The sequence below is a fragment of the Echinops telfairi genome, unplaced genomic scaffold, assembly GCF_000313985.2.
Source record: "Echinops telfairi isolate 266 unplaced genomic scaffold, ASM31398v2 ScPeMD7_25;HRSCAF=90, whole genome shotgun sequence".
In the NCBI taxonomy this organism is placed as follows: domain Eukaryota; kingdom Metazoa; phylum Chordata; class Mammalia; order Afrosoricida; family Tenrecidae; genus Echinops; species Echinops telfairi.
In genome coordinates this window covers 12,700,921-12,712,123 of record NW_022103922.1, presented here as the reverse complement: position 1 = coordinate 12,712,123, position 11,203 = coordinate 12,700,921, and the positions used below count along the sequence as shown (strand labels likewise).

The 11,203-nt window shown below is 35.0% G+C and overlaps 1 pseudogene; it reads left to right on the top strand.

Annotated features, from left to right (window-relative positions):
* Positions 1–425: 425 nt before the first annotated feature.
* On the top strand, positions 426–547 carry LOC115869429 (annotated as a pseudogene).
* Positions 548–11,203: the final 10,656 nt, after the last annotated feature.

Here is an 11,203-nt window from a genome sequence, read left to right as displayed (position 1 = left end):
AAATACCAACTAATGTCTGGGAAGTAATGTCAGAAATAATCATTTATTTCTGTTGTTTGGCATAGCATATGTCTGATATCTTCCATTTTTGTTATGCATTTTCTTAACTCAATACTTGGCTAACTTTGGGGATGAAATTTTACTGTTACTTCTGTTTTTCACTTGTCACACATATAGGTTGCATAAGATCAGTGGAGATGTGTGTGTAGCTAGGGAAAGTGATGATCTCATTCTGGTAAAACGGGAGCCATGGACAAACTCCCCAAAGAGGAAACCGATCATCACTGCTTACAATTTCCATCTCTGCTGCTCAACCCAAGCAGACGGAAGATGACACCTCACTGTGGAAGCGTCTCCAGCATCTCCCTCTGCGCCATCAAGAGGGAACCTTCCTTTTGAGGGAAAAAACAGAAAAGAAAAGAAAAAGTAGGAAATAAGAGCAATTGCTTCCCGGCACTGGCCCAAAAGGCTGCCACAGAGACACTGTAACTCATGGGCCCTGTTCCTCTCTGCTGAGGCTCAGGGATAAATTTTGTTACAGACATGAAAAAAAAAAAAAGAGCAATTGCTTCAAGGGCTTGAAAAGGAGAAACAATAATACAAGTATAAGAATAGAAGTTTCTGTATAACAATGAATTGCTATGCCATAAAAGGTACATTTAAAGATGCTGTAACAGGTCATCATGCAAGAATTCTTTTTTTCTTTTAAACCCGAGTTTTTAGTTAAACAAAAATGCAATAATGAAATAAATATATCAAAAATAAAAAATCTTAATAAGTGTATCTGGTACTTAAATTTAGGCTGGATATTTTCTATCTTTTTCTCTTTTTGTGAATTGTAATTTTTTTTTACTCCTCAACTTCCTCTTCTAATATTATTTATTATCCTCTTTATGTTGGATTTTCTAAACCCAAAAGGCAATGTCCAATAGATACTATGGCTTTTCACTCTTAATCTAGCAGGTTAAATAACCCAGTTTGCACACTGATGAAAATTAAGTTCATTTAAATGCTAGAGAGTAAGATATCTGTAAATGCAAATATTCCTACTTTAAATTTCACTGCCATTAAAATAATTTAATAGTGAGCTCTGTTCAAATTGCAAGAAAAAAGCACAATTCACATGAATAAAGCAACCTGCATTTACAATTGTCATTGTCCCTAAGTGACCACTACAACTTTGCATTCACAGGGAAACCTATCACTTCCCCAGAAAAATTAAAGCTTTGCCCTAATGTCAAGAAATGGAAAGATCAAATTCGATGAATAAGATTACGATCCAGAATGAGTTCTATGAATGATGATGAGTGTTGTGCATTCTGCAGGGAGTTGATTTCACAGAATAAACTTGAGAAATCTTTGTAAGCCCTTGTCAAGGGACAGAACAACAACACAAAGCTATAATTCCTTAAGAGATGAACGTTTATCACATGTTCCATATGACTTCTATAATTTACCCCACACTGGGGCTATATAATAATATTTAGCACTTATTTAATTTTCCTTTCACAGTTTCTTTATTGAACAATAATTAACATAGCATAAAATATACCTGTTTACTTGTGTAAAGTTTTTCATCAAATGTACATGCTCAAATAGAGACAACGTAAATAAATGCAGACTGTGTGCACAGGACCTAGGGCACCCATGGTTCACGGTGCAATTAACACTATCCACACAAGTGTAGGCAACATCTGATTGTGTCTATCGAAGGACACAGGTGTGCTCTTTCGCTCTGGCTTGGAGGTTCCTTAGAAATTTGCTACAGATTTAAAAATGTGCTTATTTTATTGCTGAGTCATATTCTATCCTATGAATATACAATGACCATTTTTATCAATTCATCTGTGATGGATATTTGTGTCCTCTATCGTTTTGAGTTAATATAAATAAGACATTTAGGACTCTGTTCTATATTAGATACAGGCCTTCATGTTTCCTATGCAAATGGCATCATCATCCCAACTTTTCCAGTACTTAAACGTTTTAGATATATGATGTATGTTAGCCATTTGGGATATGTAGCTTGTGTCTCAGTAAGTTTACATGTCCCTGATGGCACAAATTTTCAGCATCTTTCCATGTAGTTATATGATTATGTTTTTATTTTCTTTTGGAAAAATATCTGTACTAATATTTTTTAAAACTGTGTTGTTTATTATAAAACATTGGGCTGTAAAATTCCTTTATATATTCTGAATGCAAGTCCTCTCACGGTTTAAATAACACGTGTGTACATATACATATCTATACATACATAGGTTGACATACATAGTTTTCTACAAACTTTTGAACCTGTATATTTGTGCATATGCACACACATTTATATATACACACAAAACTTTTGAAGCTAGTATATTGGTGTGTGTATATATATGTGTGTGTATATATGTATATATATTTATGTGCACACATCCTCACACACATACACACATAAATAAACACACACCAACAAGCAGGTATGCAATAGAGACTCCTGGCAAATATTACATCAATCAAGTGGTCAAAGTGAATAACATTTGTCACCAGCCACAAAGCCTGAGAAAGGTGTCAGTCTGCTGATGTAAAGGCTGTGGGAAGCCGTATGGTCAGCCCTGCTCTTTTGTATAGGGTGATGTAAAAGCTGATGTAAAAGCTACCTGGGAAGCCGTATGGTCAGCCCTGCTCTTTTGTATAGGGTGACTACAAGTCTGAATTGGCTTGATGGCAGTGGATAATATGAGACTATGTATTTTCATGTCCTGGTGCTGAAGTGTGAGTGGGAATTGATTGATAGAATTGCTGGTATAAATACAATAATATAAATAAACTCTGTCACATATTCTCTATTTGATCTTGGACACTTACTTGTATGTTTTGAAATTGTTTTCTCACACACAGGGTAGATTGTGTCTAGGATATCTGTGTCCCCTTATACCATAAGCACTATGTTTCTGAAACATATAATTAGTATTCAATTTTTCAAGGGTAAATCAAAATTCTGAAAGCTCTGAATGGATTTTGAATCGAATCATTGCAGTTTTTGCCTCACCCACCTAAGGAAAGTGGTGAGGTCACAGCTGAGTTCTAGCGACACAAGGGAGGAAGCAAATCCATCTCCAGCTTGGCCCAATACTGACTGCTTCAGGGCAGAGGTCAAATGTGCTTCCAGCTCAGATCCCACAATAGTCTGACACATCGCACCCTTCCCAACACACTCTACTTCTCTACTGGGTGAAAAATTATCTGCTCCAATGGTGACACAGAACTCTCATGCAATATTCATGATTATGAGGTTTATGAAGGAAGTTAATGGACTACAAAATATTAAAGACACAGTACTTTTGTATGCCAGGCCTTTTCTCAGTCATGATGGCTGTTGTATTGCTCTCTGGTCCCTGACCTCTCAGTCGCATGGTCCCTTGAACTCTGCTTTATTCGTGGTCTGGCATACGAACTGCTCTGGTTCATGGTCTCTCTCTTTTAAAATTACTCTTATTGGGCTATATTTAGCACATCATACAATTCAATCATTCAGTCACATGAAAAGGAGTTGTGTAATCGCCATAATCAACTTGGGGACATTTTCTTCCATCTTATACACACAGATTTTGGCTTCCCAGTCCCCCTACCCTTCCCTTTCATGCCTCCAGGTAATTAATATTTCAGCTACTGTCTTCATAACTCCTGGCTTCCTCTACAGAAAAACATACAAAACAAGGATATAGAACAGAGGGGGTTCAGTGGAGTCCCCACAACGATTGGGTAAAACAGTGAACAATTTCAATCTAAGAAATAGCACACGATATGAAAATTTTAGGATAAATGGTGGGTCTAAAGGAAGATAATGGCAAGGTAGATTATATTCCAGTCTGAGTAAATTGAGAAGAACCCTTTTACATTGCTGTTTGTCTGCTATTAGGGCTGCTCTTTTATTCCATCTAATAATCCCAGTGCTGCCACCCATGGTCCCTCTAATGCCTCCAGATCTTTAGAAAGATCTCACGTGTGCTGTGCTGGTGGCTCTTCTTTCCTGATGTCAAATAATTCTCTCTCCCAGCTTCTGAGATGACTCACTCTTCTATACCCAGCACAATGGCAAAACATGCGGATCCCTTCTACTACTGTTCCACACACCCTGTTTGCAGAGTCCACCCAGTCACTTGATGAGATTTTCAAAGATGTGAAGAAGAGTCATTTTAAGTCATTTCTCTTCAGCAAATTCCAGTTTCAAGTTTTGTGTATTTGTGCCTATGATAATATTACTGTCTGATGTTTCATTGTGGTCATGGAAGAATTGGTTTTAGGTACTGTATAACTCAATTTAAAAATATGACAGAAATTAAAAGGGCAAGTAATAATGCAGTTATGTGTCTAAGATTATTTTAAAATTGGAAAACTTTTAGGCTACAGATTTGTAAGGAAATGTATTTCCATTTTTCTAGTGAGGGTATTCTCCTACCTGCCCACATGCACATATACATAAGATATAAAAGAAAGAAAGAAACCAAAAGTCCACAGTGATTGAATCCATTCTGATTCATATTGACCCTATATAGGGTTTGTGAGGTCAAAATCTATATGAGAGCATATAGCTTCATCCTTCTCCTTTGCAACAGCTGATGGGTCTGAACACCCCACTTTGTGGTGAACAGCTCATGCGACTGAAGGACCTCTTACAATTTGCAATTGATATAATCATATTCCAGAAGGGATACCGTGTTTGAGTTGTTAAGATGTTCCTATTGTCTGTAACAACACTATTCTCAAGAGAAAAATAATTTTCACCTTAATTAACACCTTTATTGGGAAAGTCCACAAATCTATAAGGTACATTTCTCATATTCCATGTCATATTTTAATAGGAATATCAACTCATGCTTAATTCTTCTATTTGAGAGGGATAGTGTTTAGAATTTAACATCTGGTTGTAGTTTAAACGTGATTCCTCTGTTAATCTGTATTGATGTATATTTCATAATTAAGACTATTTCACAACAAAATATCCTAATATGGCTTAGAGCAAATTATTCTCTCAAAATATAGTAAATATTATTTTGACTAAATGCACCATTTTCACTTTTCAATATCTCTCATTCAATATCAGTGCTGAACTAAGACATATGAGAGTCCTAACACTGGCAGTCTTTTGTCCCTCCTCCTCTGCTCATTCACATATTCAACAAGTTATGGCTATATTGATGATCTTAGCTATCCATAATGTGAATTCCTTTTAAGCGTCACTGTAACACTAGTGATTGAACACAGAAATGGTATGTGCCATGTTAGTGCAATGAATGAGCTGAATTATAAAATTTTAGTGGATTTGGAGTACAACAATTTATACTATATATACCACATTTTCTACAAATCACACATATTCTACACCAAGGAAAATGAGTCAGTTAATTTAGTTGATTCAATGATCAATGTAATATTCTCCTGAGTTCTAATAGTGAAAAATGAACTTATACCAAATTTACATTACACAGCTCATTCTTCAGTTTTGATACTGGTTTCATAATAAATTATATAAGTGTAAATGGACAGCAGGAGATATTATATAGAAAATTTGGTGATCAGAGGACAAATATGTCAACAAATTACCCTATTTTATTTTTCAAATAAATATTTTCTCTATAATATGTTATAATTAGAAAAACTTTCATTTTTTTAGCTTTACAATTTATTTCATTACAGTTAAGCTCCCAAGCATTGTACACTTAGGGATGTTATTCTTTTTAGAGATGAGAATGAGCTTTGTGTTGTATAATTTGCTATCATTAAAGCAATTTGAACATTTGGAAATACAAATTGTATTTTATCTTCTCTTATAAAACCATGAGGTACCCTGGTTGCATAGTGGTTACGAGTTGAGCTGTGATTCAAAAGGTCAGCGGTTTGAAACCACCAGCCTCTGAGCCAGAGGGAGTCGTGGTTTTCTACTCCCATAAAGAGTTACATGATCAGAAACTCACAGGGAAGTTCTATCTTGCCGCATCGGGTCATTAGGCAGCAGCATCACGTTGGTGGCAGTGAGTGTAAAGTATGTTATAGAATCATATATGATTCCATAAGTAAACTCTGCCTTTTCTGAATTCCTATACACAGCCACCCTTCTTTTCAGGTAAGATTCAGGTATGTTAGTCATGGGCTTTGTAGTATATAGTTATCCAGAATTGATCTCTGGCACTCAATGGTACTTCTGGAGAACTTCCGTCATTTACTTGTTACTTCATAATGTTTCTGTGACAGTGGACTTCCTGATAATCAGCATTTGGCAGTATTTCTTTGTTATGTTTTCAAAATCTTAAGTTTTATCAATGTATTGTTAATAACTGATAGAAATATGTGCATATATATAAATTAAGTTCTGAATCTTCCAGAGTGTTACTCATTTGATGAAAATAGGAAATATTTATTTCACATAACCAATATAAATGCATACCCTATGACTTCAAAAAATGTTTAGATATGTGTTCAGCTTATTTTTTGTTATCTCCTTTTTTTTTTGCTCTGGTCTTCTGAAATATTTCCTTAGGTATCTAAAACCTGCATGTACAATTCTATAATTACAATCATTGAAACAATATGTGTTTCCTAACACGTATTAGAAGTATATCTTAATTAATGACCATTGGTTGTGTTTTAAGAACTGCCTGTTGGTGAGTAGAGGTGGCTTAGCATTTCTAACGTTAGTGACTAGTAGGAAAATACTCTTTCCGGATAATATCCTACTGTGTTGTAGTTGCCAGCACATAGGTTCCTACCATGGCAAGCCTATGCACAGCAGAAGGAAAGAGTGCGCGTCCCTGTGCCATCCTCACAATTGTTCCTATGCTAGACCCCATTGTTGTGGCCACGCTGTCAATCCATATTGTTTAAGGCCTTTCCCTCCTTTGCTGCCCCTCTACCTTACCAAACAGGATATCATTCTCCAGAGACTGGACTTTCATGACAACAAGAATGTAAAGCGAACCCTTGCCATACTTGCCTCTAAGAATCACTCTGGCTGTACTTTTGCCAATGTAGCTCAGTTTGTCCTTTTAGCATTCAATAGCACTTCCAATATTCTTCTCCAACATCACAATTCAAATGCATGGATTCTTTATTCAATAGTCTTCTTTATTCAATGTCCAACTTTCACATGCCTATAAGGCTATTGCAAATCCCTTGAGTTGAGTTAATATAATCGTATTCCTCAAAATAACATCCTTGCCTTAAAAGTTTTAAGTTAAACGGCCATCCAGCACGGAAGCAACACAGCCCACATGGAAGAAGCACACCAACCTGTGTGATCATAAGGTGCTGATGGGAATAGGTATCAGAGTTTCAAACACAAGCAATCAATTTAACTTGAAGGAGCATAGACAAAGTGGAGATCCAGAACACTCTGTAAGATAATTGGACAGTCCCAAACAGAAGGGCCACAGAGAAGGGATGATATATCCAGGGTACAGTATAGTACTGATGAAACACAAAACTATCCTCTAGCTTTTTAAATATTTCCTCCTCTTACTATTATGGTCTTAGTTTTGCCTCATTAATCTTGTTAGACCTACGTATGTTCATTTGTATAAATAAAATCGCTCAATGCATGAAATCCAAGATAGATAAAACCTTCAGAAATAGTAATGGGAGTAATGATTCCCTGAGGGTACAGGAAGAGTGGGGGAAGTGGAGGGATAAACTAAATAACCCCACTTGAGGGGAACGAGTAATTGAATTGTAGGTGTATGGATACATTGGATGGTGTAAGATACGGCAAAATACTACTACTACTACTAATATATAATATAATAATAAGGGTTTCTGTGGGGTGGTAAGGTGGGTGAGGGAAGGGAAAGAATAAAGCAGGGCTGATATGAAGGAGTACAAGGAGAAAGAAAATACTCTGAAAATGTTGATGGCAGCAATTGTACAATTATCCTTGATCTAATTGAATTATGGATTATTATAATACTTGTAAGAGCTCCCAACAACAAAAGTAAAAGTGAAAATTAGCATCCTTGCTTTTCAATCCTCTAAAGAGGTCTTGTTGCAGTAGATTTACCTAATGCAATGTATCTTTTGATTTCTTGATTTCTGCTTCCATGAGAATTGGTTGTGGATCCAAGCAAGACAAAATTCTTGAAAACATCAACCTTTTCTCCATTTATCATGACATTGTCTATTGGTCCAGTTGTGAGGATGTTGGTCTCCTTATCAGTGAGTTGTAGTAATCCATAGTGAAGGCTGCTGTCCTTGATCTGCATTAGCAAGGGCTTCAAGTCCTCCTCCCTTTCAGCAAGCCAGGTTGAGTCAACTACATATCACAGGCTGTTTATAAGCCTTTCTCTAAGCCTGATGCCATGTTCCTCTTTATAAACCAGCTTCTCTGGTTATTCACTCAGCATACAGATTGAATAAGTATGGTGAGAGTACATAACCTGTCTTACACCTTTCCTGACATCAAACCATACAGCCTTATTCCTTTTTTGATTAGCACAATTGCCACTTGATCCACCCTATTATACTATTTTCTACAAGATTAAGTGATGGCACAGCACATAGTTTGGAATAGCCTATTGATTACATCCTAAGTACTCCTGTTGCATGCTTTTCAATGGCCCGATATATTGTCATCATTGTTATAGGACAGTCCTCTTAACTCAGGAAACTCAATTTTTCAAACTTTATATGAATAGTGAAGTACTTGACTCATAATTTTTTACCACAATGACCTTTTATATTAATAAACATGATACTTACTTGGAGATATATGACTTAAGTCAATTCTTAAGTTATCTGTATAAGAAAGACCAGAAATGCAGTCTACAGACAAACTGAAACTTTGAGCTACCTCTTCACAGGAAGTAGTTGATTGAGGTTTATCACTTATTAAGTCTATTAATTTTTTACTTTTTGGGACATATATAATGTGACTTTTCCCGTGTAACCATATTTGGAGGTGTGATCTGTTAATAGTGGAACAGACTAAGCACCAAGATCAAGTAAACCCCAAATTTTCCATTTTATCGGGAGATGAGTGCTCATTTCTTCCTTGAAAAAGTAGTCCATTTTAGATATTGCTATAATGACACCACCAACACATTGTAAAATGGATTTCCAATAGTAACGCTTTTTAGTAATTTTTTATTGACATTTTATGATATGAATTGAGACAAAACTATGTCTTCAATTTAAATATGATAATATAAAACTTGTGAATTGAAGCTTTTTCATTTATGAATCATATTTGAATGGCAGCAATTAGTAAATCCCTCCACAGCAAATTGAAAACTAGTCATTTGAGTATGAATAGTACAGTTTGCAAACAAAATAATATGCAGGGCCTACTGATAAAGGATACAATAGGCCACTCCTTATAACTGTAACCATTAGCCTTACGTCCTAGAAGAATCCTGGAGGAGGAGCATTTCGTTTAACATATAAAGATTTTTAATAATATTTGCAAATGACCCACTATGAGGTTGACAAGCTAGCTATTGGCACTGTTTGGGTCCTGTAATATACATCATGAGAGGAAGGATTAGTCCAAAATCAAGATCTTTATTGTTGGAATCAGTGGAGTTCAAACATGTGACAATTTCATATTAGAAAATACTTTTACTTTCTATATCATAATTCTATTCTATTAAAAAGGATGCATAAAGTGTTTTGAAAATATTTTTAAAATATAATTTTTTGGTAAATTCAGCATCAGTGATAATAGTATAGTACTGTGCACTAATGAAAATAAAGCATATTAAAATGGAAGTTTATTTTGGACTTGGTTTCGAGGATTCATAAATTCATTTCTTTTTATCTTCTGGGAACTCTTCTAAAGCCACTTCATTTTAGCTGTGTATAAAACTACTTCGCTTTGTAAATTCAGTTCTACTGTAGCAAATAAATTTGAATAATAGAAAATAAATAAAATTTATAATGAAAGTAAAATTTCTAACATGCAACTTCCATTCAACTTTGGAAAATAACAATATATTTGAAGATTAGTAAAATAATTAATTTGCAATATGTAATTTTGTTCTTCTGAAGCAGTCAAAAGATATTGCACTAGCAAAGCAATCATCACTAATTACATTCATTTATTTTATGTTTGTTGTTGGTCCCTTTGCATATCTACACAAATGTATTTTCTTTTCTTTCTCGAAAGAATCCATAGGGACCTCCTGTGCTCATTTTATACATCCATTCAACTGCACCTTTACAGTTGAGTGACCTACGGATGACAGTCAATAGGGCAGAGAGCAGTCACGAAGAGCATGGGACAAGGGGAGACTCAATCTCATGATTCATTTGTTTCACTTTGTGAAGGACTAGATATATTAAGAATCATGATTATATAGTGCCACTGGCATATTCTTATCTGGTTGCTGAGAAAGGTATAAATATGAGATTATACCTGATAGATCCAAAATAAAAAGGAAAGGTAACTCTTATTGTATGCAAAATTTATAAAGTGGTATCAATTTCATTTAGTGCGTTGCTGGCTCCCATTCGCTGCAGTAGTCATTAACCTTTGCGTCCTGTCTCCCATGAGTCTTTGCTTTGTACAACTGGTGTCTTTGGGTTGTGCTTGCTCTTAAGACTATTGAGTTATCTGTCCCTGGAAGCATAGTGTGTATTTGAGGTTACACATTGTGTCATATCCCCCAGCTGTCATATCCATGCCACTTATTAGCCCTTCAATCTTGAGACTGTTACCATAATTTTGTAAAGCTCATTTTCTACACCTATAAAATGAGGATGACAATAAGTTAAAACTCAAGATTATAGTACCACATGCCACTAAGTCACCATTTGGAAGTGTTTGCAATTGCTTTAGAATTGTTTTGAGAGTTAAATGTGTATGATATGTATCTATATATTTAGTGTGTGTATGTATTTATGTGCATGCTTGAGGGGACCTAAAAATGTTCATGGGAAATTATAATTAAAAGATAATGGAGCTTTTCCATGAAATTTTTGAAGCTTTCCTCCGTTTATTGAAATTAAAATCATTAAAATTCAGTTAGCTATTTAAACATTTAAGTTTCATCTTTTTCTTTTTATTTCATTTAATTTTATTCTATTATAATTTGGTAGACAAGATGAATTTTAAAATATTTTTTCAATATCAAACATTCAGACTTTAACAATACAGATTAAAGATATATGTATTTCTATATCTGTCTATATAGACAGATATACGTATGTATATAGGTTACCTTAAAAATACTTG